The sequence below is a fragment of the Ochotona princeps genome, chromosome 4 (assembly GCF_030435755.1).
Source record: "Ochotona princeps isolate mOchPri1 chromosome 4, mOchPri1.hap1, whole genome shotgun sequence".
NCBI classification, from domain to species: domain Eukaryota; kingdom Metazoa; phylum Chordata; class Mammalia; order Lagomorpha; family Ochotonidae; genus Ochotona; species Ochotona princeps.
Window position 1 is genome coordinate 62,354,370 of NC_080835.1, and position 25,575 is coordinate 62,379,944.

At 38.0% G+C, this 25,575-nt stretch overlaps 1 protein-coding gene across 1 annotated transcript in view; it reads right to left on the reverse strand.

Annotated features, from left to right (window-relative positions):
- The window catches only part of LOC131479996 (disks large homolog 1-like), a 979,279-nt gene that overhangs the window by 197,468 nt on the left and 756,236 nt on the right, over positions 1-25,575 (reverse strand). The gene's annotated exons all lie outside the window — the stretch shown is intronic.

The window sequence follows — 25,575 nt, forward strand, 5'->3', positions numbered from 1 at the left end:
GGACAGTCAATTCTTAGCTACATAATTTTGAAAAAGTTATTTAATTTCTCTGACATTTAAAAAAATTATAGCAACTTAAGTTTCCCAAGATGAATTATGAGAGTTAAATAAAAAGAAGGATAAGTTCCCAAACCTAACAGATGTTCAATAAATGCCATTTCTCTCACCTTTACTTGATAACCCTCCAACAGGCCTTACCAAAACCAGGGAAGGAGTATATTATTAACACTCAACAGCTTTGCCAAATGTCTTGCCTATTTTCTGACTTGACTATCAAACTATCAAGTGAAACTCTGCTGTGCTGAAATACGTATGCCAAACTTCAAACATTGGAAACTTAAGTTCATTTTTATCAAAAGCTCATTAACTTGTAAACAAGAACAGAGAGACTTCAGAAATTTTGTCATCTTGCTTCTTTTCCAAAAACAGAACCAAACTCTCATTGATAATTCAACAGAAGCATCTCTAACCATCTGAAAAAGTATCTTTTCAATTGCCAGTTATTTTATCATGACTTAAGGAAAAATTTACTGAAAATAAGAATTTCTATTTCTGTCTGCTAGTTTTGAGGTCAGTTGTTCTAGAAGAAATGAAGTTCTCCCTTTGAGACAAGAGTAAAATGCTAACTGAAAAGGAGGAGACTGCGGAATATATACATTTGACATTTTTCAGATGAGACTAAGGGAAACATTTACCCTAGGGTAGTGGCAACATGAAGTCAGGATTAAGTTTCAACTTCACCAATCAAGAATCATGATGATAGATCACCCAAGCAAATTTTGGACCATTCTTCTAACCCAGTGAAATCATCTTAATGATATATGTTGAAATTATTCAATAACTAAATCTTCACATCTAATAGTTAGACTTTGCCCTTGGCTCTTCTGATTGCCATTATAAGTTTTTTTCTAGTAAATGAAAACAACAGAGAGAGAAGAGAAAGAAAGAATAAAGCTCTTATATGCTACATCACACCCTATATGCCTATAGTGTTCAGGTTTTGGCTGGGCTGAAGACAGGAGTCCAGAACTCCATCCAGGTCTCCCATGTGATTGGCAAGGGCCCAAGAACTTGAGCAAGAGGTATTATCACAGAGCTGGATCAGAAGCAGAACAACTAGGATTTGCAACAGCACTCAAATAGCAGCTTAACATACTGCACCACAACACTAGGCCCTATACTGTCTTAATAAGTTGATAACTATGGAATGATTTTGAGCTATTGAATGACTTTCTGTTTTGAGAAGTCTTCTACACCTCAAAGAGACTGCTCCTGGGATGGGAAGAACTGGATAAACAGAATTCAAATAGTATATTGTTCATGATCCACAAACATTAAAAGAATTATCATTTATAGAAAGTCTGGAATACTTAACAACAATTTTGGACTCCGTCCAATGAATTCCTTTCCTATTTGGAGCTCTCCAATAGGTCGAACTATTTTTAGGATAAAATATTGAGTCCTCAGTATATATAATATTTGTTTTAACCTGGCTTCCACAAAGCTTTTTCAACAGTATCTCAAAGTCTTCCTTTTGCCCCAGGAATATTTATTACAGATACATTTATCTAACAACCATTACCATGATACATCTGTGCCTTTTCAAGCTCATTTCTTGTTTCAACCCATTCCCAGCCCTAATAATGCACTTTGGGCCTAAATATCTCCTACTTACCCATTAAGAATCAACATGTTCATGACTGACTTAAAGAAATGTTTCTTGAGTAGTTCTTTTTCACACAGTGAGGGACTTCTCATCTTCCACACATTCTTTAGAGCTTTATCTTGGCAGTTTCCCCTTATGACTGTGTGTTAAGATACACATTCATTGAAGGTAGGCTTTGTGTTTCATTTTTCATTATATATATAAATATTTTATATATATATAAATGTTTATTACACATGTAATATACAAACAGATCTTATTACAACATAGGAACTCAATATATTTTATTGTTGTGCAGGATGGGTAGATGGATGAATGAGTAGATGGATGGGTAAATATTGGGCATGGTTATATGCATATATATATATGCTTTAGAGTCAAACAGCACAGGGGCCAAATAAATAATACACATTGCTTTGCTATTGATCACTGGAACACTACTGAATGTGGACTAGGTGGAAGAACAAAGACAGCTCTAAGTGGGAAATAAATTATAACACATTAAAAGGAAGTCACCACAAGGTGACTGAAATAACTGAAACAGCTTAACTGGTGCAGGATAATAGACTTATTCAGGCATGTTTTGTGAAGCAGCAGCATATAGATATGCTTCCTGCTTCTCATTTTCTCCTCTCAAGATCCCTGATGCTATTAGTTTCAAAGCCTCATCCATCTGAACATTGTGCACTGGTGGAGAACCTGACACACACAAAATATTCAAAGCAAATATTGCATGAATGAACGAGAGTGGTTCTCCATCTCCGTGTGCTTATGGTGCTTTGTAAAATTATAACAAAGCATGGTAGCATATGTAAAGTTTCCATACCAGAAGCATCAAACCTTAATGAACACAATTCCTCCCCAACCTGCTCAAACAAACCCTTTAATAAAGCACCAGAAATGAAGAAACAGAAAATCCTCACAAACAACAGGGAATGGAGAGGCTATAGAAAGGATTATTCAGGCAAACAAGAAAGAAACTAATCAGAAAAGCACAATCATTCAACCCACTGGAGGAGAAAATGTGAACAGGAGCTTCTGCAAAAGGCAAGGAATTGACCCTCTAAAGGAAACAGTTAATTTTCTGGAGAAATTTGTCAGAACAAAACAAATCAACACAATTTCCTCTAGCTTTCTTCAGGCTACAGACACTAGAGACAAAACACCGAGCACATTCAGGCTCATAGCAGCCCAGCCTTCTTAGTCTATGCGATGAGGTACACTGGGCAGCTGTCATCAGGAAACCCAAGGGAATTTTTCTCCTGAAAGCTACACAGCCAGTCCTACTTCACTTTCAACATACCCAGCTTTGAAGCCAATGCTGATGCCCCGTTCAACCCGTGACATTTAAAAAAATATTATATATATATATAATTATATATATTTTTATTTGAAAAGCAGAATGACAAAGAGAATGATAAAGATCTTCCACATGCCATTTCACTCCCTAAATACCTGATAGAATCGTGGATGGATCAAAGCCATGGGTCAAGAACTTCATCTGTTTCCCACAATGGGTCCCAATGTCCCAAGTACTTTACCATTATTTGCTGTCTCTCAGCTTCATTAGCAGGAAGCTGGACCAGAAGCAGAGTTAAGATGTGATTCTGGGCATTATGATACAAGATGCAGCTATCCTAGCCTATCATAACAGAGTACCTATCTTCCCTACACCACCTATTTTTTCTTTTTACTTTTTAATTTATATCAAGGAAATAAATTGCATGTATTTCATATATACAACTTTAAGAGCACAATATTTGCCATCCTACCTTCCTGTCTGTCCCTTACTACCACCCTCCATATTCCTTCTTGTTTTATTTCTCTCTTAATTTTATAATGACATTCTTTTAAATATTCTATAATCACAAGTTTATTAAAGAGTTCAACATACATCATTTCTCAAGAGCTATAAAAATGATCATATCTCAAAATGGCAATTTTGTTCACATTAATTACATTTGGAAGATTTATTTATTTTTATTTGAAGGGCAAAGTGATAGAGAGGAAAGACAGAGAGAAAGAGACAGAGGGAGAAAAACTCTTCGATTTGCTGGTTTACTCTCCCAAACTGCTGTAATGGCTGCAGCTTTGGTATTCTAAAACCAGGAGCTTTTTCCAGGTATCTCACATGGGTGTAGGGCCCAAAGATTTGACCCATTCTTCACTGTTTTCCCGGGCCATATACAGAGAGCTGGATTAAAGTGGAGCAGAGAGGATATGAACAGAACTGGTGCCCATATGGGATGTTGGGGCTTGCACGTGGAGGCTTAGCCTACTGTGCCAGAGTGTCATCCCCTAATTACTTTTTATACTCTGTGTAGTATTTACCACAAATTAGAGAAAACATGATATTTGTCATCTCAGGAGTGTCTTATTACACCAAGCATAACATTTTCCACCTAAATCCTTTTTATTGTGAAACGTAGGTTTCATTTTGTTTTACAGATGAGTAGTATTTTATCATGTATATACACCACAATTTCTTTATCCAGTCATTAGTTGATGGATATTTGACTTGACTACACTATCTTAGCTAATGTGATTTGAGCTGCTGTAAACAAAGGAGTAAAAATAACTGTTATGTTGATCTTACTTCCTTTGAGTGAAATTCCAGCAGTGGAATGGCTTGGTCACTCCTTAGATCTTTCTTTCAGATTTCTAAAGAATCTCCATACTGTCTTCCACAGTGGTTATGCTAGTATACATTTCCACCAATAGTGTATTAGGCTATCTAATAATTTCTTAATTTTTTTTTTTAATTTATCTGTTTGAAGTCAGAGTTATACAGAGAGGGAGAGACACAGATTTTCCATCCACTAGTTTACTACCCAGAGGGTGGCAACAGTCAGTGCTGGGCCAGGCTGAGGCTGGAAGCCAGGAACATCTAGGTCCTCACATGCACAACAGGGGTTGCTTCTTCTAGGCCATTAACAGTGAGTTGGATTAAAGTAGAGCAGCTGGAACACAAAGTGGCATCCATATTGGACACTGGTGTCATAAGCGGTGGGCTTATCATTATGCCACAATGCTGGCCTCATATTCTACATTTTTATCTTGAAACTACAACACTTACTCTCGTCTTAAATTTTTGCTTAAAAATGCTTTAAAAGTGGGGAGTCCATTGTGGTAGCCTAGTGGCTAAAGTCCTCGCCTTGCACACACCAGAATCCCATATGTGCACTGGTTCTAATCCCGGCTGCCCTGCTTCCCAGCAGCTCCCTGCTTATGGCCTGGGAAAGCAGTCAAGCATGGTCCAAAGCCTTGGGAGCCTGTACCTGCATGGGAGACCTGGAAGAAGCTCTTGGCTCCTGGCTTCAGATTAGCTCAGCTACTTAGGAAGTGAATCAGTGGATTGAAGATCTTCCTCTCTGTCTCTCCTCCTCTCTGTATATCTGACTTTACAATAATAAATACATACATACATACATTACATAAAAGAAAATGCTTAATAAGGTAGATGAAGATTACATAAACATCTGTAGGAAATAAGAATGCTTATAAACTTAAGTACCTTTACCATAACAAATGACCAATATGTATTTGTTTGGAAAGAAGATTTGAATGATAAATGAATATATATTACTAAAGAATACTTTTCTTATCTTTTTATTAAGAACTATTATTATTTCTTATGGTACAGTTTTGTAGACATAAGGACTTTCCTCTTCCCCTCATCTTCTTCCCTCCTCCTTTTCTCTTCCCACCATTCCCCCCATTTTATTACACTAGTATAATCCTTACATAAAAGTAACAAGGTTAACATTCTGCTATTAAAATATGTCATGACATTGTAGGTACAGGCAATGGTAGAAAATCTAGTATCAAATTGTATGTAACAGTTTCATTGAGAGCTCTCCTTTTGTTTAGGAGTAGAGATGACTATCAAGTCATGTCTTCAGTTCCCAGTATGCTAGTCTCCATTATGCAGTTCATCTATGAGAATATATGTATATACTTGTCTACATAGATATCTATTTGTTTTGTATTTTGCTGAAGGTTGCTGTATATCAGACAGGACATATGATATTTGCCCTTTTGGTGCTGGCTTTTTCTTATATTTTTCTTATCTTTCAACTATACATATTGCCCATTACTTGTTAAGAACCATAAATCTGAAGACGCAAAGTTTGAAAACAAAAAAATTATGTTCCAAGCACTACACTAGAGCTGTATAAGCATTATTTCACTTGTTTTCTTCAAGAATTCTATCATCTTCCTTATTTTATAGATGAAGAAACTAAATCTAAACAGGGTTAAGGAATATTTCCCCACCTCCACTAGGGTCATCTACTGAAAAATGTAGGGTTTGATATCAGGTCCTTGAACCTCTAATATCAGTATTCTTAGCCACAATAACATACTGCCATTTAAAAAAAGATTTATTTATTTGAAAGGCATAGTGACAAGAGGGAAAGAGAAATGGAAGAGTTCTGGGTGGGGGAGAGAGAGAGAGAGCGCGAGCCCAACCTGCTGGTTTACATTTCAAATGCCCACAATAGCCTGGGTCGAGCTAAGTTGAAACCAGGAGATGGGCCTCCCATTTGGGTAGCAGAAATTCAAGTATTTGAATCATCATTTGTTGGCTCCCTAGCACATTAACAGGACTGCTGCATAAGAAACAGCTGTAATTGCAGTCTAAGAGCATCAAGCAGCAGCTTAACCTGTTGTGACACAATTCCCATCCCTGCTAAATTTTTTTCACACATTTTCCATCTACAAACATATGTACAATAAAATTTTAGCTTTTTCCTTAATTAAAAAATGGTTAAAAATGGTGAAAAGCCAATAGAAAATTTTAATTTACCACAGCAAGGGCATCTAAGAAACACTGCCCAGAGTCATGGGAGGAAATATGCGAGCATTTTCTGAATGACCAAGTAAATTCTATATGTAAATTTCCCTTTCTTCTCTTTGCTAATCTAGAAAATGAGTAACAGGTTACCTTCTCCAGAATATGTGAAACAAATATGAGTGCATATTTTCCATGGAAATCTGTGCACATACATTCAGAAGTGTGAAAATAAGACATTCAACCAGCCACAAGGGTGCTGAAAGCAAGCCTGTCATCTTGGACTGGGCACAACCTGCCCTAATCCCTAATCAGGCAGGTAAAGAGAGTCTGGATTAGTGGAGAGGAAGCTAGCAAGAGCAGAGCAGAGTATTGTGACACAAGTGTGATTATTTCACTAGTACTTTGAAGCAGATTCATTCAACCAGAAGTTAGATATAAATAAAAAAGAATATTTTCTCAAAAAAAAAAAAACACATTCAAATGTACCTTTTGAACCTTCAAGCATGATATATAACATGTCTAGGTTTTGTCGATCCAAAATTCTAGAAATCTATTTTCTCTTTGACACTGATAATAACATTGGTTATCCACACTTTACTCATGTGACTATCATTGTCAATTGCAATTTCCTGTAACAATGCACATTATTTCATTTTTTCCTGGAAATATTTACAATGTCCCTCAAATGTGAATGCCTGGGGTTGAAATGCTGATGACACAAGGTTAAAAGGTGTCAACAGGCAGTAAATCACTGTGATACAGCAGAGTGGGACTGAAACTTTGATTTTGCTACTTGAAAGCTGTGACAGGTTGGGCAGCTTATTTAACACCCAGGAGTCCAAGTTTTCATGTCTGTGAATGTGGAGATCAACATCTACCTTGGAGGATTGTTCTCATATTTAGAGATAGGGTTCATAAAATTCTTGACACTCTAGGTACAAAAGAGACCCATAAAATGAGAGTTTTCATGAATCTAGACAGGCAAAATATCCTTTTCCTGTTATGGGATGTTTTTTCTGTACTTTCTATTTGACATGATTCTAGTAATGATATAAGTCTCAATTCAAATGTTTCACCATGTATTAATTTAATTACTATTTACCAATAAAAAAAATCCCTTTGTTACATCAGGATACTATTCAAAAAAAAAAAAAAGACAGTTTCTGATCTGTACGATTTTTCTAGCAAAACCCCCAAGGTTTTATTAGAAAATCTTGAATTTTGAGACATGCTCTCTTATTCTCCAGTAATGACTTTTGTGATTTTATTAACTACATCAAATCATCTGATTTCTCCATGCTTGCTTTAGTGAGATGGAGTGGAAATTTCTTTGCCTGGTTGGCTGACTTCATCTTTGATTTAACAGCTTTAACCTCAATTTCATTTTGATTCAATATTAGATCTGCTTGTTCAATCCATTGTCTTGAAATCTTGCCACATTACAAATAAGCAATTTCAGCAAGAGTAATAAAATTGGGCAGAATGCAATGAAAAGCATCAGTTGTAACCTTTGTGTAACCTTCTACATGGTTGACATGTGCCCTTGGCTGCAAAATGGAAGGTGAAAAAAATACAAATAGATAATTTAATATTTGATTAATAGTATCAGTGAGTGTACAGGAAAGAGAATTGATGTCACGTTTACTGTATCTCCCATGTTACAGTATTTACATTCCATGGCAATCTGACAAAATACTTGTCATCTCCATTACTGCAACAGAAGTCTAGACTGAAGGAAATTAAAATGAACAATCACTTACTACCAACAAGAACAAAATTATGGAACTAGAATATGAATCTGTTTGCTTCTATTGAATGTCCATAATTTATCCAAAATAAATTTAGTTTAAATTAATTAGTCAAAAATAAAAAGAGGAAATTAAACAGTTCAGAGACACAAATTTATGACAAGTTTTAATATACACATATTTGTCATGCTTTAATGTGCAAATATGAACATATCTGGAAGTATATTCATCCTTGAAATTTTCATTAACTTCAATAGAGGTCACCAAAATACTAATTCTAAAATATTGAAGATAACTCAGGAACCTCCAGTGCTATTTTGGAGATACCCAAGTTGAAAACCAATAACAAAATCTGCAAATAAAAATACAACTTTAGATCATACCTGCATGAATATAATTAGATCTGAATCTTTACCCATTTTAACTTTTCATTTAGTTATTTAATGATATTATGATTTCTTATTTAAGTTTCCTCTTTTAATAAACCCACATTGTCATAACAGGATCTCAGACTGCAGCGTTTGGGAAAAGTTGCTCATTTTTGACATTTACTTTTGAAATAAACTAAAAAAGAGTATACTTGAAATTGTCCAAGCAGCCATTCTTTTTGTTTCATTATTTTTTTTGTATTGAACATATTTTTCTTGTTTTAAAATGACACTACAGTTACAGCATAATCCAGATAACCTACCTTTTCACAAAAAGCAATCATTTTGCTTATATTTCTTTGTAAAACAAAGGAATCATTAAATCTTCTATAAATAAAGCATAAACAAATAATAGCTGCTGAAACCAGTGCTACCACATAGTAGGTTAAGTCTCTACCTGTAACACTGGCAAGCATTTGAGTGCTGGTTCCTGCCCAGCTGCTCCACTTCCAATACTTGATTATGGCCTGGAAAAGCAGCAGGGATGATCAATTTCTTGGGCCCCTGAACCCATGGGGGAGAACCAGAAGCGCCTGGGTTCTAGCTTTGGGTTGGGGCTGGCTCATTCTGGCTATTGTGGCTATTTGGGCAGTGAAACAGTGGATGGACGATCTCTCTGTCTCTCATATTACTTGCCTTTAAAAAAATGAAATAAAATCTTAAAAATAGCAATAATAGCAACTATTAATGTATAACATTGAGAAATTAAAAAACTATTATAAAGGTTTGCTTAGCCTCAAGAGTTGTAATGTGCATGGAGGAATATTTGACAATTCCCATGGGACTGGTGAGGCATAGGACTAATTATTTAAACAAAAACCTAATGCTTTGGAATTTTAGGATAGTGCCTGCCTGTCTGCTGCCTCTTGATTCCTGAACTTCAAAGATCATTGATGACCGTTCCTAAATTAAGAGAGAATCACACATGGATCTTTACTCAATGCCTCTGCTCCTCACTAGAACCAGATCCACTTTCTGAGCGTTCTCTCTTGAGAATAAAATCAGTAATTTCCTTGACGCCTGATATCTCCTACTTTCAGACAATTCACCATACATCCTATTAGTAGGCCTCTTCATTGTTCTGAACTAACAATGGAGTTTCTCATTTTCCCATGTTTTTTTTTAAAGATTTATTTATTTTTATTTGAAAGCCAGATTCAGAGAGAGAGAAGGAGAGAGAGAGAGACAGAGAAGACAGAGATCTACCATCTCACTTCCCAGATGATGGCAACAGAGGGAGCTGGGCTGATCTGGAGCCAGGAGCCAGGAGCCAGGAGTCAGGAGCCAGGAGCCAGGCGGCAGGAGGCAGGAGGCAGGAGTCTCCGCTGGGTCTCCCTAATGGATGCAGGGGCCCAAGAACTTGAGCCATGCTCTACTGCTTCCTTCCCAAGGCTCATATCAGGGAACTGGATCAGAAAGTGGAACAGCCAGGGCTTGAACCAGTGACAAAAGGGGATGCCAGTGCCATAGGCAGAGGTTTAGCCAATTACACCACTATCTCTTTCTTGAAGAGCAGCGTATAAACTGCTCCCCATTCTAAGATTTCCACGTCTGATCATTTTTCCACGGCTCCATTCCTCTTCTTATTAAGTGACCTTGGGAAATTAGGGCAAGAATTTAGCCTTGCTGTGCATAGTAATAGTGCCTAACTCTTAGGGCTTAAGGATTATATTAGCAAAATATTTATACAATGTTTAGAATATTACTTGTACATATTAGAGCCCAGATGAGTTTGTTAAATAATACAATGAAAGGGAATAAAATGGGAATGTGAATATTAGTAAAAAAATTGAGACTGTATATATGGAGATGTGGTATGTCTGTGTGTACGCATGTGTATTTGTGTGTATATGTTAAAAGATAAACTTATTGCTTTTAAGATTCTTACAAACTTGAGGCCTTAAGCTTTTCTCCCAAATTACCACTTAACTTTTCAGAATGTTTTTCAACTATTCAAGATCCATATTCACCCAATTAATGTAGCATTTAAAAAATGATTATCGTAACTCAATCCATTTGTAATTGTGTATGTACAGAACTTCTCCTACCTAGAGTGCAAAAGGATAAATTTAAACAAGATATAAATTAAATCATAAAGTTTGCTTCAAGCAATGGGAATTTTTAAAGGAATATATAGAGACACATTTTAAGTAAATTACAGCAATCATTTATACATAGGAAAGAAATTTATACTGATGACCCTCTCTGTTTTGACTTCCTTGTATATACAATCAAGAGAGCTAAAGGATCAGAATTATTAAAGTCTGCCAAAAATAAACAGAGGACATGCGCTACCTGCTGTGCCCACATACAATCCAGGTCTACACCTGAGGAATTCCCCATTCCACACAAACATTGTTACTCCTTGAGCGGAATGAAAGCAGAGGAGAGATTAAGTGTTTTTCTTTTGCAAACATAACTGTGTATTGAACAGTCAATGTGCTCAATTTTGTAGCAGCTTGGAGAAATGATACAAAGAAAAGAGAAGGTCTTTCATTTTCCTATCAAGAACACTCACAGAACACCTGCAGATTGAGTTAGCTATTTAGAAGAATAAAGATAAATGGCCTGCATGAAAGTGTACTTGCAATAATGCCACAGAATTTTTTTCTCTCCAAGAAGAGGGTCTGAGTTGATGGTTAAAAAGTATGAAGTATCATGCATTCTAAACTTGATTCTACTGCAGTCAAACTTTGGCCACAGCTAAACTGATTTCTTCTGTATTGCCACTTATATTTCTGTTAGTACAGTTTAAAGTGGATTGTCCATCCATCTCTGAATACACATTAAGCACTTTTGAGACTATACTAGTTATATGGGCTCCAGGATGGAAAATGGCTAGATAACGGAAGTAGTCTTTCAAGCAGGCATGCTCAGTAATTGAAGCCTTGTGGTGAATTTGTTGAAACATAAACTTTCTAAAAGAAATCTCCAGGACGAAAAATGACCAAAAAAACTACTGCCCCTTTGTCCCTCAGAAACAGAAAGAGCACTTATGGTCACTGTCAAAGCAGGTTCAGATAATAGGATGTAGGACCTGATAACCCAATTCTACATATTCCAGGAATCACTTCAGTTTAGTTACACATCATAGTAATGAATCAGACATTTTTAAAAAATCATGCAATTTAGTGAAATTATGTTGTAGATTGTAAAATGTTCCATATAATTATTCTATTAAGATTCAAAAGATGTTTCTCTGAATGTGAATCTTAACCATTTTTTAAAATAAAGATTGTTTTGCTTGAAAGAGTTACAGAGAAAGACAGAAAGAGATGTCTCCCATTCACTAGTTCAGTCCTTTAATGGTTGCAATAGCCAGGACTGGGCCAGTCTAAACCTGAGAGCTGGGGGACTTCGCCCAGTCTTCCACACGGGTGCAAGAGGTCCAAGACCTTTGGCCATCCCTCCAATGCTTTCTCAACCCATAAGCAGGGAGCGAATGGGAAGTGAAGCATCCCAGACTAGAACTGGTGATCATAGTGGATGCCAGAACCACAGGTTGAAGGTTAGTCTGTTATGTCACTGTGCCAGCCCCTAATCTTTTAAAAGCAGGAATATAAAGCCGGAATCCCACCTGTACCTTAAGAACCTATGTAAATCACAAGAAAATGCATATTTTGTTGTTGCTAGTTCTTACTTAACGCTAAGACTTCTTTGCAGGGGCTAGAAAAGTTTCTTCACCCTTTCATAAAACATAAAAAAAAAAAACTAGAGCCAATTGGCATGGAAGTCTGCATCTTACAAGATAACATCAGTTATTGTTTAGCTACAAGAATAATAATCATAAGTGCAACCAGGTGTTAAAGCCCTACCATTTGTTGAGGCATTGTGCCAGGTGGTGTGAGTCACTGTCATCATGCACACAGTGTTGTTACAGTACCCAGTTTACAGGAGAGCAGGGAAGCTCAGTGTCAATATCTTGCCAAAAGATACAGTTTGTAGGTGGGACTGGGAGTTTAAGCTTCATTCTGCCCATTCCTAAAGGTTGAGGTTTTGCTTCCTGAATAACTGACCTGCTGTACGCACAGGTGTAACAGCATTTAGACTCACAAAAACAATTCCTCAGTTTTCCTGGGGGTGAGCTGGAGTGTTTATAGAATGCCTATTCGCACTCTAATTCCATCACAGTGCTTCTCCATAATCGCAGTAAAACTGACCCAGAGTAATTAGAGCATCTCATGTGTGTATTTCCCTGTTTATAGGAAAACCTAACTGCAGTAAATTTATTATATGTACTCCTAAAGAACTGCAATAAGAAAGCCAATACCCTGACACAGAGAGTTTATCCAGCAGACTCCATGCTAGGGATTGCTTCCATTTACCCAAGATGCCAGACACCAGAGAGCTATATGGAGATCTCTTTATTCAGCTTAGAGCGAAGTGCTTGGAACGAAGTGAAAGCAGGGCAGAGGGGGAGGCTCTTGGGGAGTAGAGGTAGAGAGAGTGGAGAGAGAAATCTCCAGGGGACTCCAGTCGTCGTGGTTGGAACGGGGCGGGGCGTGTGGGTGGGGAGAGAGAGGGCGAAAGAGGAAATGAAAGAGAATTTAGGGGCAGGTATTGGAAGTACAGGGCCCACAGGAATCGGTGAATAGGGCTGTCAGGTACAAAACTGAGCACCGAAACGGAAACGTAGGGGAACTGAACCCTAAGACAAGCAGTTATTTAAAGCAGCAGCAGTTCTTAACTGGTAGGGATCTCATCATATTCCAGGCTGATGTTCCAGTCACTCCTCGCACTCCTCACCACAACCTTACCTTCCACATCTACTTTCAGAGCTGGGTAATGAATCAGTGAAAAATAAGGAAGACAGAACTGGATAAGGCGGTAACAAGACTTTGCTCACACCTTTGCTCCTTCAGCGGCTAGCAACGTGATTTGGAGCAAACTGCTGAACATTTCTGAACCTCAAGTTACTAACACTAATACTGGAATTATAATTTATTTTTCCAATGGTCGAATCAAACATGTCAAATAATTATCAACACTCTTGGTTCATAATAGGGATAGAGGAGCAGAGTTTATCTCATTCTTCTGAGAATTTGGGAGAAGTTTCCATATTATACAATAAACCATAAGATGAAAACAACAACCATCCATAGTAATATCTTTGCATGAAGTGGTGACTAGCACAGGTGTGTTTTTTCCACTCGATCAGGGAGCATATCTCATCACTGGATTAGACATAGGAAATCTACTTCTCAGCACTCAGAACAACATGACAAAAGTATAACAGGAGAATTTGCCATATTTCTTTCACCAACATGATGGTACAAGATGTCTTTCCAAAGTTTTCAAGATCAGCTTAGAAATTCCAAAAGCTTTGCTTTGGAGTTTTTAAAAGTTTGATTTTATTTTTCTATGGAGAAGCAAGTTGTGTGCCTTAAAAATCCACAGGGTACGAGAAGAGAATGAGGCCATTCTCAAAGCAGCATTGGCTTGCTTATACAGGCACTCAGACAAACACACTCACCAGGTACAAGAGGAAAAACAACCCACACCAGCGCCACTTACAAAGTACCTTCTAAAATGCAAATGATGCTGCAGGATTTGGCCACCTGTGAGGCTGTAAATGTAAACAGTTTGTCAAAAGTATTTGAGTTAGGCAAAAATGAAAAACGTCAGCCTGGCAATTAAGAAAGTGTCTATGGGCAACCAAAATAAATCAATTTCTTGACAAGTTTATGTACTGAAATTATTTGGTATTTACTTGCTATCTTTGTCAGGGCCTGGTGGGGGGCCAGAATAACATCTCCAAACTTCCTCTTGCCCAGAAGACAGATGTAGTGCATACCACTGTGACACTTCAGTCTGAGAGAAGCAATCAGACACCAATGCTTCATAATGCGTACCCTCCCCCTATTCTGGACATCAGTGCCCAGAAAGTCAATTTTCCGCTTTAAAAATAAAAAAAAATCAGGCCCAGCACCATGACCTAGTGTCTAAAGTCCTCGCCTTGAATGCACAGAGCTCCCATATGGGCGCCGGTTCTAATCCCAGCAGCTCCACTTCCCATCCAGCTCCCTGCTTGTGACCTGGGAAAGCAGTCAAGGACGGCCCAAAGCTTTGGGACCCTGCACCCGCGCGGGAGACCCCGAGGAGGTTCCTGGTTCTGGGCTTTGGATTGTCTCAGTTCTGGCAGTTGCGGTCACTTGCGGAGTGAATAATCCAATGGAAGATCTTCCTCTCTGTCTCTCCCCCTCTCTGTATATCTGACTTTGCAATAAAAATAAATAAATCTTTAAAAAATAAAATAGGTGGTACCTCATTGATGTTTTAATTTGGATTTCCCTTATTGCCAGGGAACTTGAGCATTTTTTCATATGTTTATTTGTCATTTGGGTTTGTTCGTTTGTGAAGTGTTTGCCCATTTCCCGTGCCCATTTCTTGAGTGGCTTGTTTGTTTTGACATTTTGGTTGTTTTGTAGCTCTTTGTATATTCTAGAGATTAGCCCTCTATCACCTATGTCATGTGCGAAGATCTTCTCCCATTCTGTGGGTTGCCTTTTTACTTTGTTGATTGTTTCTCTAGCTGTACAGAAGCTTCTTAGTTTGATGAGGTCCCAATTGTTTATTTTGGTCTTGATTTCTACTGCTTTTGGAGTCTTTTTTAGGAAGTGAGGGCCTACCCCTAAGTGTTGCAGTGTGTTTCCAACATTTTCTTCCAAAAGTTTGAAGGTTTCTGGATGTAGGTTTAGATCTGTTATCCATTTAGATCTGATCTTAGTGTATGGTGAGAGATGTGGATCTATCTTTTTGTTTCTGCAGGCTATTAACCAGTTGTCCCAACAGCATTTATTGAACAGACCTTCCCATTTGCCTGGATTGTCGTTTGTCTTTTTGTCAAAGATTATTTGGCTGTACCTGTTTGGGTTCCCTTCTGGTGTTTCTATTCTGCTCCATTGATCTTCCTTTCTATCTTTGTGCCAGTACCACGCTGTTTTGATAACCACTGCCCTATAGTATGTCCAGAGGTCCGGAACTGTGATTCCCCCTGCTAACTTCCTGTTCTTCAGGATGGTTCTAGCTATCCGTGGTTTTTTGTGTTTCCAGATGAACCTTTGGATCATTGTTTCCAGTTCCATGAAGAATGTTTTGGGCAATTTGATTGGGATTGCGTTGAATGTATATATTGCCTTTGGCAATGCAGACATTTTAATGATATTGATTTTACCTATCCAGGAGCATGGGATGTTACTCCATCTTTTGAGGTCTTGTTCAATTTCTTTTTTAAGTAGTTTGTAGTTTTCCTCAAATAGGTCTCCTACATATTTTGAAGGATGTCTCAACTCCCATTTGTTTAACTTGTCACTACACTGCTGTTCATATTCTACTGTACTGTTATTTTGTTCAATAATGTGCTTCAGCAGTTCTACCAATAAGTAAATACAAATCTTAGCGTCCAATAGCTACATTATGCTGTATTTCATAGATATACCATAATGTATTTAACCAGTCACATAATGCTGAATATTTAGATTGTTTTAGTTTGTTTTTCTAATACAAATATGTTACAATAAACTTTTGTTTTAAATATTAATTTTCTTTTCTTGAAAAGGTATACAGAGAGAAGGAGAGACAGAGAGAAAGATCTTCCAACCACTAGTTCACTCCCCATGTGGCCACAATGGTCAGATATAAGCTGATCCAAAGCCAGGAGTCAGGAGCTTTTTTCCTTCAAGGCCTTCCATGTGGGTGCAGGTTCCCACAACTTTGGCCATCCTTGACTGCCTTCTCAGGCCACAATCAGGGAGCTGGATGGGAAGTAGAGCAGCTGGGACATGAAACAGCATTTTCAAGGCCCGGTCTCCCAAGGGTTAACTCCACAGCTTAGCTTGTTTTTCAAGGGGTAACAGGATGCACAATCTTGGCCTGATACATTTAGTTCCTGGCTGAACCACAAGTTCCTGCTTCCCTGCTTCCCCTTGATCAATATGCCCCTGGGGGTCTTAGGAGCTGCTTGAACATTGGAAAAAATACTGGAAGGAACCAGAGAGTAAAAAAGGAAGGCTAGACTTCAATAAAGCGGCATTCTCTTTGCACGAATGGCCCAGTGTGTGTTGTCTTCTTTGTAACCCTAGTCCCTCTGCTCGACTTGGGGTACACGGTGATGCGGGCGTTGCCGACAAGCATCCATATGGAATTAGGGAGCATGCAAGGTAAAGATTCATCCACAGAGCCATCACACCTGGCCCTCAATAATCTTTCCTGTAGATTACATGCATATGTTAAAACATGTTTTCATGATCAACTCCTAGGGCTAGAATTGCTAACTCAAAGGCTTATACTTTTGAAAAGTAATATATACTACCAAAATGACATCCAAGAAAGACATACCAATTCTTTTTTTAAAAAAGATTTATTTATTTTTATTACAAAGTCAGATATACAGAGACAAGAGACAGAGAGGAAGGTCTTCCATCCGATGATTCACTCCCAAAGTGAGCCGCAATGGCTGGTGCTGCACCCATCCGAAGCTGGGAACCTGGAACCTCTTCTGGGTCTCCCACACGGGTGCAGGGTCCCAAAACTTAGGACCATCCTAAACTGCTTTCCCAGGCCACAAGCAGGGAGCTGGATGGGAAGTGGAGCTGCCAGGATTAGAACCGGCGTCCATATGGGATCCTGGGGTGTTCAAGGCGAGGACTTTTAGCTGCTAGGTCACGGCGCCGGGCCTGACATACCAATTCTTTAAAAATTAAACACCATCTAACTTGATCTTATGGAACTACTGGACTTTGTTTTCTTTTTCCTTCCCAAAGCCTTTATTTTCATGGCACAATTACCCTTCATTTAATTCTCTACTTTTCTTGAGGAGATTTCAGTTTTTGTTAGGGCATCCACTTCATTCTCCACCCCATTCCTACCCTCTTAAATGATGGATCTTCTCAGACACTGGTCCTTTCTATTATATCTATATATTATTCCCAAACAATTGCATAATTCCTAACGTTTTCAACTGTGACTTCCATGTAGCTTTGTCCAAACCAAGAAACCTAGCCCAGAATTATTCTTTTGGCTCTGAATCTTTTTATCTCATAGTTTTCTAGATAGAAGCTTGCCTCAAGACATTCTTTATACACTTTGATTTCAAGTGTCAAATGTCAATTTCATGAAGTTCTTCTTTAAACACATCTTCTCCCCCATTTTGCCTGGGAAAGGGGTGATATAATGATCTAATTAAACTTCCAAGAGTGTAGGCTAAGTGTTACTTTAATTTCTCTTCTTCTCCCACACATCTTATCAATAACCAGTGATTTTTAAATATATTTCTTAAATAAATCTCATATTTCCCATTTTCACTGATTATGTCTTTTCAGGGTATTAGAAAATCAAGAAAAAGAAAATAACCAAACACACACACACACACACACCCCACACACACATTTTATTCTGGGTTCACATTAAACTCATGACACTTGGAAAAGAAGTGATATATGTATAACGTTTACTCTTCCAGGAACATGGAATATTTTTCATTTAATCAAATGCTTATGCTTCGTTCTAAGTTTTATATCTGTTTTCATAACTGACCATCATTCTTCTTGATAGCCTACTTTCTTCCTACTTCACTCTAAAACTTCTCGGCTATGAATTAATATAATCCTAGCTCATATATTTACAAGGATATTTTTATATGCCAATATATCTCCTTTACCTTCTAGTATTTCTGACCACATTGCTAGTAACAATAAAATCTACCAGTATTCAAGAACTTTTGGGGTCTCAGAACATAAGACAAGGTCTAAAGGTGGAACTGGTTCATACTATTCCACTATTCTATTTTCTAATTTTAATTACTTTTATTTGAAAAGTAGAGTTACAGAGGAGAGACACAGAGATCTTCCACATATTGTGTACATCTCAAATGGCCACAATAGCCAGAGCTGGATCCGTCTGAAACTAAAGCCGGGAGCCTCCTCTGTGTTCCCACATGCATACAGCGTTCCAAGTTCTTGGGCCTTCTTTCTCTGCTTTCCTAGGCATGTTAAATGAAAGTTGAATGGGAAGTGGAGCAGCTGACTGTTAAACCAGCTGGGCCTTAAACCAACATCACTGGGGCTGTAACCACTACAGGTGTAAGCACTAGTATGCCATGGTGCTGGCCCAAGCACTTTTCATTATTACAGAAGCAAGCATATCACCAGTAAAGTTCATGAAGTTGTATTTTTCAAAGGCTTATTATGTAGAGCATAAAAATTAACCCAGATTTCTACTAACTTGTGACTGGATTAAAAAATGTGTGCATATATATATGTATATAAAATATATATATAAATATGCATATATATTTATGCTAGGGAATACCACTCAGCCATAAAATATGAAATCCCATCTTTCACAATAAAATGAGTGTAACTGGGAAACAATTGCGCTTAGTGAAATAAGTCAGTCCCCAAAAGATAAATGTTTTCCCTGATCTGTGGCTCCTAAAACAGAGTATAAGCAACGTGCTCTATATAAGGGATACAACATTTTAAAATATATTTTTATTTTGAATTTTGAATAATGTGGTACAATTTTACATAGGCTGGGATTTCTCCTCCTGCTAAATTCCCACCCCCGGCAGATTTTCTCCATTTTACTACAATGGTGTAGTCCTTCATAAGGAATCACAATACTATCAGTCTCTTATTTAAGTGTACCCTGACATTGTTGATACAGACAGTGTCAGACAGTCCAGCATCCGATTGTCTACACATGTCCAACAGTTTCATTGGGAATCCATCTTTCATCTGGAAGCAGGGATGCATGTTGCATTACATCCCCACATCTGTAAGGATAGACCCCAGCACTCCATTACTATACATTTGCATAATTGAGAAGCCATGAAACAGGGTCAACAACAGGTATGAGTTAGAACAGCCACAACAACAACAACATTAACAACAAGTTACAGCACCATGAAAAAATGCACCACTGAGTAACCAACACATGGGTGACAAAAAGGAAACACAAAAGTCTTGGGAAAAATGATGCCACCATGTAATCCATGAGCCAGTGATGAATTCGACAAGAGAAAAGAAAGTATTTGGAATAAATAAAACTGAAAAAAAAAAACTAAAAAACACATGGGATACAGCCAAAAAAACAAACAAAAAACAGTGTGGATCAGATTATTGAGTTACACTTTCCATGCTGGTTTCTTTATATGAGAGAACATACAGTATTTGTTCTTTTGTGATTGACTCATTTCACTGAGCATAATGGTCTCTAGCTGGGACAACCTAGTTGTAAACAGTAAAATTTCATTCTTCTTAATAACTGAATAATATTCCATGGAGTAGATGTACATTTTAAGATCTAATTATTGTTTATAGTCTTTAACTATACTCTTAAGGAACCATGTTTTCTTTTCTGATTCCTGCTTGTGGAAATTTTTACCAAGTGAAGTATAAAGTCTATGATTGTGAAGCAAACTGAAAGAATATCATTGTAAACATTTTTTAAATAAGAAGAAATTGAGAAGGAGGAGGGAGAGTAAGGAATATAAACAGGCAAGAAGGCTCAGAAGTATCCCTATGCTCCCAAACCTGTACTGCCAAATACATGCAATTTTTTTTTCCAATTCATATAAATAAAATAATTTAAAAGTATTTCTTTTCCTACCTAAAAACATCCCTAATGCTTTATCAGCAACAGTTGCTGTCATCAGACTTTAAGAACTCATAGTCCATAGGCAGAACCAAGATGGCAGAAAAGGGTAAGGACACATTTAAACGGATGGAAAAACATTTAATCAGGATGAAACAGAGAGGACACATTCCAGGGAATAGGAAAGGGCAGAACAACAGCAGAGGGGTGCCTGGAGAGTGACAGACACAGGAAAGCAGCAGACACACGGTGTGGTTTTACAGTGACTGATACTTCAGCAGAATTCAGCTAACAGCGATCTGAACTCCACCAGCAGCCAGAACTCCACCAGCAACCAGGTGGGAAGGGACTTTCACTGGGAGCTTGGGAGGTGAACACAGACAAAGAAATGTCTGTCCTGCTGGTCCGTTTGATTTGACCAGGAGCAGAGACAGAGCAGCAGATTCGAGATAGGCAGTGCGAGAACAGGGTGGATTTCACAGCCCAGTCAGCCCCCTAGAGCCGAATTGGGCGCAATTTTGTGTAAGGAGGCAAAGGCAAGGGAAAGGACTGAGCATACACTGAGCTGGGAATGAACTCATTTCTGACTCAGTGAACTACATCTACATAGCATTCTACAGGTTCCACCCAAGACAGGTCTGGGTAGCCCTCAGATCTGACAGCCAGCAGATCAAGAACTCTAGAGTGGTACATCAGGCGCCATTTTGTACACTGTGGCAAAAGCTTTAGGACTGCAGGGGACAACAGTGAACTGCGCATGTGCCAGACTCACAAGAACTCACTGAGTTCCGTGGATTGCACTGGTCCAACAGGAAAATAATACCGACTGTGGCATCGCATGGGTCAAAATAGATCCATGTGGCACCAGACCTAATGTCCAACAGGTTCCGACAAGATCAGTGCCACCAACAACCTAGCTATTTAGGACACCTGGTGTCTCTCTAATCCTGGGACCTGATTGAACTGGAAGGGGGAGAAAGGTTGTGCAGCCTCAGCATGGTATCACAGGAGGAGAAGGGTGGTGAGCCAGGAGCTGGGGCTATGGGTTCTTGGTGGAAATCTAACATAAGAACCCAGACCTGGAATTCACTGGAGGTATTGGCAAAAGTGGCTGCAAGCAAAAAGTTGTGTACCAACTGCAATAAGTAAAATTGCATTGTAGACCTGTGGGTGGGTGACATAGCTTAGAAACCTGCTTTAAAGAGAAGACTCTGATAACCTAATGTACAAGGACCAAGAGCAAAAGAAGAGACAAAGGCACAATGAATATTACTGAAAACTGCCCTGCAAAGGAGCAAAACCCTTTGCCAGCCTCAGAGTTAACTGAGGAAGACATCGAGAAAATGGGGGACACAGAATTCAGGAAACTCATTTTAAAGCTTCTGATCAACAATGAGAAACACATACAAGAGTTCAAACTATTTAAGGAAGCAATAAAGCAAATCAAGTCTGATACATCAGAAATTAAGAACACAGTAGAGCAAATTAAAAGTACAATGGAGAGATTCCAAAAAATAGAATGAAGCAAGCAGAAGAAAGAATCTCAGAATTGGAAGATATTTCCTGTCATCAGTGGGAAGCAAATAAAAAGCTGGAAGCAGAGCTGGATCAGGCCAAAAAAAAGTATTCAAGAATTGAAAGACACTACTAAGAGGCTTAATGTAAGAGTTATGGGAGTCCCAGAAGGTGCAGAAAGAGAAACAAATATATTTGCTTACAAATATATTTACAAATATATTTAATGAAATAATAAGGGAAAATTTCCCTAATCTAGAGAAAGAATTGGGAAACAAGATCCAGGAGGGACACAGAATTCCCAACAGGCCTGATCAAAAGCGATCTTCACCAAGACACATGATCATCAAGCTCTCTTCAATTGCACATAAGGAAAAGATCCTTATATGTGCACATGAAAAAAAATCAATTGACATTTAAAGGAATCCCAATTAAACACAGAGGATCTCTCACAGGAAACTCTACAGGCAGGAAGAGAATGAAGTGACATATTCCAGATTCTAAAGGCAAAAAATTGTCAGCCTAGGATAACATATCCAGCAAAGCTTTCTTTTATATTTGAAAATGAAATAAAATTCTTCCACAGTAAAGAAAAGTTATAAGAATTTGTCTCTTCCAAACCTGCCCTACAAATGATACTTCAAGATGTTCTCCTGACAGAGAACAGGATTAGCACCCACCAAAACCAAAGGCAAATGGGAAGAACATCCCAGTAAAATGACAACAGAAGACTAAACCAATGAACAACCCATTCCTAAAATGACAGGACCAAAGTACTACTCACATATAAATTCTGAAAGTAAATGGCTTAAACTCAATCAAACGTCATAGATTAGTAGTTGGATTAAAAAACAAAACCCATGTATTTATTGTCTAGAAGAGACACACTTCACCAACAAAAATCAGTGGAAACTATATCGCATGGGTTATGATGTTTTCTGCTAGTTTCATTTCTTCAAAACACTTTCTTCTGATTAAATCATTCAATGACTTATAGATCATACAGTAGCATCATTTTCTTCAAAAAGGTTCTTCATTTTCATTTCTTCAGCTACATGTTAGTCATTTAGTAGCATGTTATTTAACTTTGTGGTGTTGTTAATGTCTTTTTCCTCCCGGATCTCGATTTTGTTTTGTGGCTCTTCATTTAAGGGGATGTATAGCAGCTGTGTAATGGAGGTTGTCATACCTAGTAACGTGTTATTTAACTTCATGGCATTGCAAATTTCTATTTTTCTTTCTATTATTGATTTTGTAATATGAGTTTTCATTTGAGGGGATATATAGTAGCTGTGAAATGGAGACTAACATCCGGATGTGAGAATACAATGTAGTTTGCATTTCTACTTCTAGACAAAGATGGACTCACAATGAAACTGTTTACTATATCTTGACAATAGGATGCTGGACTCTGCCATTGTCCATGCCCGCAATGATGGATATATGACTGTGTATAAAGAACTATACTTTAGTAATGATATAGAGGAACTAGGTGGGGGGGGGATAAGGCAAATGCCAGGGAAATACCAGGAGCCTATAGAACTTTATCATAAAATGATAATAATAATAATAATAATAAAATGCTAAAAAAGAACTCATAGTCCATAGTTTCTTATCTAAAACCCAACAGCTCCATCTGATTCCAAATTCCAATCACTTATGACTTCATCTATAGTAGTGATATATCCACAAGAAAAGATAAGAAGAGCGACTCTTTCTACCAGCCTGGTTTTGGAAACCTTCATTTATATTTGTCTTTTCTTTTAAAGAATTTTTTAATTTTCATTTTTACTGGAAAGTCAGATTTACAGTGAGAAGGAGAGACAGAGAAAGATCTTCCATCCACTGGTTCACTCCCCAAGTTGCTGCAATGGACCTGAGCTGATCTGAAGCCCGGAGGCAGCAGCTTCTTCTAGGTCTCCCACGCAGGTGCGCTATCCCAAGGCCCTGGGCTGTCCTCAACTGCTTTCTCATGACACAAGCAGGGACTGGAAGGGATCTGGAGCTGCTGTGATACAAACCAGTACACATAGGGGATCCTGGCACATGCAAAGCGAAGACTGTAGCCGGGGCCCATTTCTATTTGTCTTAAAACACTTAATATCTCCCCATGAGCCCTGAGCTCTTTTATGATTCTGAGCTTTACTGAACATCTGGTCATCAAAGAATTGTTAATTGAGTCCCAATTTAAACAAACACTACATAAAAATAGGAGAAATTTATATTTATGGCAAAAAATAATGACAGTTAAATTATTTCAATAAGACTAATATTTGCTTCTTAGCACTCAGAAAATACAAAATAAAAGGGACCTGTTTCAACTTCTGTAACCAGGCTCCATATTCCTTCTTCTGTCAATGACAAAGAGCTCCAGCACACAGCAAGAGAACATTCAATGAATACCATAACTCAGCTATTAGGTTTATTGAGAGTTGTACACAAATTACTGGATAATTGTTTAATGTTTTAAATGATAACTTGTAACTCCAGAAGCACATGATAAAGCCATGACAAGCCACAATATGAATCTAAGAATCTTCTCTTCTGGAGAAGTAAAAGCTTCCTCCACCAATGAAATTAACAGCAGTTCACCTTTGGACTTCTTTTGAATTCTCATATCTGTTGACTGAAGTGTTCTACAACCTTACCTGAACTCACCTCATAATGAATACTAAGGACTAACATCTGTCTGATTCCTCACAAATAAACTGTGAGATCAAGAATGATTACTCATCTTAATATACCCTACAGCATATGATTCATATCCAGGCATTCATAAACATTTGTTTCCTTAAACAATCAGGAGAGTCTGCCATAGGTCACCTTACCAGGTGTATTTTTCACTTCCTAGCTGGGCAAACTTTGCCAATCACTTTAAACTTTCTGGCTCCCTGCATTGATTCCTCATCTGTGACTGGTAATAATGCAGTGTCTGCCTTGCATGCTCACTAGGGAAATAATATCAAATAACGAATGTAGCAGAAAAATTTGTGGCCTAAATTTTGGCATTTAAGAAATACTAACATTTGTATCATTATTCTTACCTATATTTAATGACTTGCTATTTTGTGCTGTCTCTTTGCTTATTTGCTTTTCTCTCTGGCTGGCTGGCGCATTGAAGATCAGAGCCTGAATTTCATTTAATTTTGTACTTGGCACAAAGGAGATGTCATTTGTCCCATCATATTTGTTCCCTTACTTTAGGAGTTTTGTGCTAGCATGAAGTTCAGTGGGAGCAGTTCGCTGACACTCTTCTCTTGAAACCCCAGCCAGCACTGGCTCAAGCAGGCTTCTCATTTCTTGCATTCTTATGAGTTGGAGCTTTAGGAGGGCTCAATGATTGGGGAACAGGCTAATCCTTTGGCTTGTGGCAATGACATCCGATATGAGTACCAGTAGGTGTCCTGGATGCTCTACTTCTGACCCAGCTTATGATCTGGGAGGGAAACAGAGGATACCCTAAGTCCTTGGGTCCTGACACCTATGAAGGAGACCCTATGGTGCTCCTGGCTCCCAGCTTCAGATCAGTTCATCTCTAGCCTTTGTGGCCTTTTGGGAATTAAAAATTTGGTGGAAGACTCTCTCCTCTCTCTGTAAAAATCTGCCCTTTAAATAAAAAAAATAAATAAATCATTTTTTATAAAAAAAGCTCAATGACTTTCTTTAAAAGTATCCTCCTTAAGACAGAGGTATATCTCTTGTTTCAGAACATTCTGAAATTCTAATCCTCTTAATTGAAGTCACCTGTGATGTGTAGATGGCTGAAGAAATGTAACTTACTTCCCCCCAAAATTAAGATGCTGGTCAGCCATAACTATTAGTAGAAGA